Source organism: Haemaphysalis longicornis, unplaced genomic scaffold (genome assembly GCF_048455015.1).
Source record: "Haemaphysalis longicornis isolate Haplotype H1 unplaced genomic scaffold, Haemaphysalis longicornis Haplotype H1 scaffold_3, whole genome shotgun sequence".
NCBI lineage: Eukaryota > Metazoa > Arthropoda > Arachnida > Ixodida > Ixodidae > Haemaphysalis > Haemaphysalis longicornis.
In genome coordinates this window covers 207850465-207856464 of record NW_027526335.1, presented here as the reverse complement: position 1 = coordinate 207856464, position 6000 = coordinate 207850465, and the positions used below count along the sequence as shown (strand labels likewise).

General features: G+C 45.6%; 1 long non-coding RNA gene across 1 annotated transcript in view; it reads right to left on the bottom strand.

The window, feature by feature from the left end:
- Positions 1-1553: 1553 nt before the first annotated feature.
- LOC144173672 (uncharacterized) overlaps positions 1554-6000 on the bottom strand; it is a 64574-nt gene continuing 60127 nt past the window's right edge. The window contains exon 3 of the long non-coding RNA XR_013323356.1: positions 1554-1796. This is a non-coding gene — a long non-coding RNA (uncharacterized LOC144173672). The remainder of the gene's footprint in view (positions 1797-6000) is intronic.

The window sequence follows — 6000 nt, the reverse complement described above, 5'->3', positions numbered from 1 at the left end:
GTGATATGGACGGAATACAAACAGAGTTCCCATGCCTCTCTGATAAAACGAGCTTCAAGAATTTCTCGCTCAAGCTTTCCTTTCGCTGTCCTCAAAAACTTTGTCCTCTAGCAGGGAGCTACGCTTACATCTTTTGCAGTGCTCGGAAAGGTGGCCACCAGCATTCTTTGGAACTGTCTAGTTCTACTCGCTCTACGCGCGTTGAAACGCCTTCCAGCTTTCCCTATGTACGCTTTTTTGCAGCTCACGGGAAGTTCGTACAGTCCACCTACACTGTCTGTGTAGCGAACAGCGTAGTTTTTTTTACGGAGTTCTGTGTTTTTCTTTTTTTTTAACTTTTACTCAATAAAGGGCATACTGATCATAGCTGTTCACGTTTTTAGAAACGTGATGCACTTTGATGTCAAAATAGTTTTATTATTTTAGTGTTTGTGCATTTAGGCGGCGTCTATTTTCAATAACATCTTGTTGGAAGATTGGCACTGTGTTGTGTGTAACGTGTTTCATCTCGGTCCCTGTTTTAGCTTCGAGGAATTTTTGTGCCGTAATGTACCAACTCGCCCACATCAGGGTATTGCTACTTCATATTTCTGATACACTGTTCTCTTTTCTGTCATTCCAAATCAAGCCATCCCCTGCCATCACGTGAGTAAATGTCATTGCAGTTACCTTCTGTCGGTTGTAGAAAAAATCGTGCATTCACAACGTAGAGGCTAGTTTATACGACGACATTTTGAGGCTAAGCCAGGCCCGGTTCCTTTGTTTTTCTGGTTTCGAGCATGTGTGAAGCTCTTCGCAAGAATGTGCGTAAAGATAGCCCTGACGAACAAGAAAGGCCGATAAGAAAAAAAGGTGAACGTCATACCATATCTACCCAAAAAAGTGACCTATAATGTAAAAAAATGGCACAAACGGACGCTGTAAATATAGTCTTTAGTGAACCGGAAAAGTTAACAGAAGTATGCCATTGGATGAGTGAAAATTAAAAGAGAAAGAAACACAACCCTGTGTAAAAAACCACGCTGTTGGCTAAATAGACTGCACCACGGGTGCAGTTTACCAAATTCTGCTGAGCTGCAAAAAAGTGTACATGAGGAAAGCTGGAAGGTGTTTATGAGAGGGCGAGGGAGCACAACTGGACAGTTCTAATAATGCTGGTGTGCACGTTTCTGAGCCTCCTGCTAGATAGCACAAAGTTTTTGAGGAGAGCCAGAGGAAAGCTTGAGCGCAAAATTCTTGAACCTCCTTTAATCAGACCGGCAGGGGATAACTGTATTAGTACTCCTTACATACCGCTGTCAGATAAAGTAGCCTTTGTAGAAACGGGATGCGCTTTGACGTCACAATGGTTTTAGTATTTTAGTTGTTGTGTATATAAACACCGTTTTTATAATAAATCTAGTTGGAAGTTCGGCATTCTGTTGTCTGTTACGTGTTTCTTATTCGTCCCTGTTTTAGCGCAGAAGATTTTTTTTGCGCTCTAGAAACGTTCTTTGCTGCAATGCACGCTTGGCCTGGACTTTTCATTCATGGACGCTGACAAACAACGTGTGTGTTGTTGGAAGCAAGGGTATTTAATTTTCGTTGCATTTATCAGCGCGATAGCAATACACGTCAGAATGTTGTCCTTTTAATATATACTTCCCCACTGTGTGATTTACTTCTTCGAAGCCATATTTTTTGGCAGTTTCGGTTCCCAGAACTCTTCCAACCTCAGCAATAAAAAGATAATTCACTCCGTCGATTCGATATGCGAAATTACCAGTAAACAATATCTCGGCTGTAAAGTTACATGTCTGAAAAAAAACGGCAAGAAGGGGTGAACCAAGAGAATAAATATAGTTTACATGATGGTTTTGAAGGCATTTTGAATGTAAGAAAAAACAATAACAATATGAATGTGGAAGACCGGTAACTCTGGTGGTAGCATACGACGTCTGCAAAATCGTAATAAAAATTTTACTTGCGCTCTCGACGACGTTTGTTTGAAGAGTCCTTTTTTTAGTAAAAAACAACTTCCTAGAGAACTAACGTTTTCAGTAGAAATTAGGGATTTTTTTATGGTGAGGGTACTCATTCTGGGTCTTCTAAAATTATATCAAGATTTATTTACTTCCAAGAAAGGAAGCGCAATGTAGCTTGGGCGCTTCCACATAGGAGCATACCGCAGGTGTCTGTCAATTTAGTCGCGTGAAGCATAATTAAAGATTTAACTCAATTATGCTAAAATGAAGTTCGTCTTTTTTTCAAAATAAATATTACTGGAATATATTGCAATGACAGATTTTTGCAAAACCGCAAACAAAAGCACACGCGCAGCGATGCGTTTTGTTTTTTGCGGAATAAAATAATCCTAGAATGATGATTCTGATGTCGGTTGCAAAGACGAAACTATTTAAGTTTCTTGTTCCCCAACGAACTACATCACAGTATCTAACGGTGCATTTAGGAGAAGAATCGTCGTACACATCACAATGACCGACGACGTGGCTCTTGTCGGTTAATTTCTTTCTTTTTGCGCTCCTCCCCATTAAAAAGCGCGCAGAGACCAAAGGCAGTAAAATATCAGCCACAATAGCGTTTGGGTTTGAACTCAATTTCTTTCCAGTGAGCGTGAGGGCGAGTGAGCGTGTGCCTCGTGACGGTTGCACTGAGTAGTGAAGGAATGCGGGTGGGATTGCGCACCGGTAGGAGCTCCCGCTTTCGTCGTCGTCACTACAGGCGTAGCCTTCTTTATAGCCTACTACACAGGACTTCTCCCGCCTTAGAGCCGGAGACTGCTGTGTCGGCCTAGTGAGCTTTTCCATTGGTTGAGCTTGGGAATGCCGGGGCGAAGTCACAGATACGGGAAAACCGGAACAGGTTGGAGGGAGGCCACGTACGCGGGCTTGACTCGGTCGGTGGCGATAACGTATTGGCTGGTGTTAGTGTGGAGGGTGAAAGTTTTCGTTTTCCGCTCAATTGCACGATATTGGTGATAGTAGGCGGAAGTACAATTAGGACTGGTGGTGCCCTGACGCCGAAACACATTAGTGCAAGCAGAATGAGAGGTCCTGGATCACGAAGGTGGAGTGATCGCTGCGCTGTCGAGAAAGCACGGGGCGGATTAGCTGAACTAGGTAACTGGGTGAACCACGAAATAGAAGGCGTTTAGAGTTCCATCGGCCGGAATAGGTATGCTGGGGTGGTTCGTGAGGCGAAGTGGGCAGCCGTCCACCAGTTCAGCTGATGCGCAACTCAAGTCATTCTTGGATGCTGAGCGTATGCCGAGCCTGGCGTGGCGCAGGTGGCCAGCCAAACGTGCCAGTGGGTCGTAAGTGGTGAGAGCTGCTTTGAGTGGCGGTCGAAACTATACACTATTACGTTTGATTGCGGATGGTAGCAAGTGGTGTGAATGTGAGGTAATCAAAAGATTGCAGTGAGAGCGCTGAACAGGGTGGATTGGAATTGCCCCCCATGGTCTGTGGTGACGACAGCAGTATAGAAGCTACAGGATACCCTTCAGCCGACACAAGCACTGGTGAGTGGTTTGGCAGGAATATCTGGGATCGGTTTCGCCTCTGCCCAGCGCGTGGGATAGTCCGCACACTTTGGCAAGTATTTTCAACCTCGTGAAGGCGGCAGGCAACCCACCAGAACAAGCAGCGAGCAGGAGGCCGACTACAAACAGCAATTCCGCGAAACCGGTGTCCGGTGTATGGAATGGCGACCCGTAGTAACTGTGTTCTTTGCTGCATTGACACGTCGGAACTAGAGGCAGGTGTGTTTTGCAACCACCGAACATCATCATTCATGCAGGGCAAAACCATCGGGCTGTTACGGAGTGCTTGGTTCTGGAGCATACTGAACCCCTATAAAGAGCCTTCATACGTTATGAGATATCGTTTGACTGGGTTGAAATCTCACCAGTCATTCAAGCATTACGGAAGCCTTATGTAAGAGGAGGATTGTGTAAAAATATTAGAGTTTATTTACAATGGGTTCACAGCTACCATCATCCTCCACAAGGAGAGCCGTAAAATCTCCATAAGGAAGGGCGCCAGACAAGTCGCGCACTCTCTCTAACGTTATTCACAGCATGTTTTCAAAGCAAAATGTTGAGAAGAAATCTTATGCGAGATTTATTCTGAACATTTTGGGAACAAATAAGCGTAAGGGTTAATGGACAATTGATTCAGTAACCTCAGGTTTGGTGATGATGTCGCCTGGCTAAGTAAGTCGGGTGACAAATTTCTAAGCATGATTACCGCACTGGAAAACCAGAGTAGAATCGTCTGCCTCAAAATTAACATGCAAAAAATTAAAGTAATCCTTAATTGCATCGAGAGAGCAGAGACGTTCGAAATAGGTGGGGCGGCAGCGGAACTTGTAAGCGGATATATATACTTACTCCAAGTTTTACGAGGGATCCCAAGCATGATGCAGAGATAAGAAGAAGAATAAGTATGGGCTGGAGTGCATTCGACAGCCATTACAGATAGTGAATTTCGTCCTGTCATCGTCCCTGAAGATAAAAGTGCATAACAGCTGCATCATACCGGTACACATATAAGAGGCAGAAATTTGGAGGCTCACTAAAAGCACCCAACTTAAATTGAGGGTGACTCAGCCAGCAATAGAACGGGAGATGATAGGAGTAACATTAGGGATATGAATAGGGTGGAGTGGGTGAGGGAACAAATGCTTTTTAAGGACATAATAGTCGAGTTTTAGACATGGACCTGGCAGGGCATGTATGGCAAAGAAAAGATAACCATTCGTCAATAAGAATTCCAGTGGATTCATAGAGAAGGCAAGCGGGATAACGGGCGGTGAAGATTAGGTGGGCAGATGAGATTAACAAGTTGGTGGAAAGAAATTGGTTACAGTTATTACACGACCGGTATATCGGAGTGCTATCGGAAACGCGTTTGCTCTGCAGTGGGCATAGAAAGGCTGATGATCCTGCTGATGATGACAATTACGGTGTAGCGAGTAGCCCAAAGAGGTCTGCACTGGGATTTCCGTTGCGATCTCACACAGTAACGAGTTACTAGGCGTGCAAGATTCACTGGAACTGCCTCAAGCGAGGCTAATGCCTTTAGGCGGACACACCAAGATGCGGAAGACACGTTGATGCGGTTTTGCTCGGTTCGCCTTTTGCTTTAACTGTTCTCTTGGTTGACGACTCGTGAGTGGCCTCCACAGTTGTTTTGATAACACAGCAGCGGCTTTGGCTCCTCGTTTTTTATCACACTCAAAACAAGGCTGGAGGCGTGGTTTCAACCGCTGGGCTACTGGGTTTTGGCGCAGATTGTGATGCGCATGAGACGCGATACTAGATGGCTCATACAGAGATAGGTGCGGGTGTGCATAACAGAAGGTTGAAGCGCAGCCTACTGCCCACCTCTTATCGCGCCATATACGAGTAGCTGCCATGCGCGTGTGATGTCGGTCCGCTATCAAATAATTTTGGGTGGTGTAATGGCTGCGGCAATAGCGGCAATGGTTAAATGCTTGCAGACTTCAATGAAGAGATCGTAGCCTCCGGTAGCTTTTGCCTGTACCACTTAGAGAGGCAGCGCCTTCGACTGGCACCTGATGGCGCTGTAGCCAACAAGGCGTAGTGGGCACCGAAGCCGGAGCCAAGTTCCACACAATTCCCCCAGTCAAAAGAGGGCAAATGTAGTTGCTTAAAATGCCAGTCCGGGGATTCAGCATGGCAGTGGGAACTTTCTCAGAGCATGCTTACTTCAGCATAAGTTTCTACTCGAAAATGTCTGCCACTTGTCTTGCCAATAATGCAAAAAACAGGACAGTTGCTGGCAGTGGAATCAGTCGTCCAGGCTAACAATCCCGCGTCTCACTTTTCAGCCAGTTTTAAGGCCGAGTGCAACGTGTTGCCACCGTGCCAAAGCGGCCGTGGCAACAGGAAAAAAGGACCCGGTTTTGAGATTGCGGGGGCGTGACGTCAGAACGAAAAACGTGCGCCGATGCTCAATGGCGAAATCGGCAAAGCCA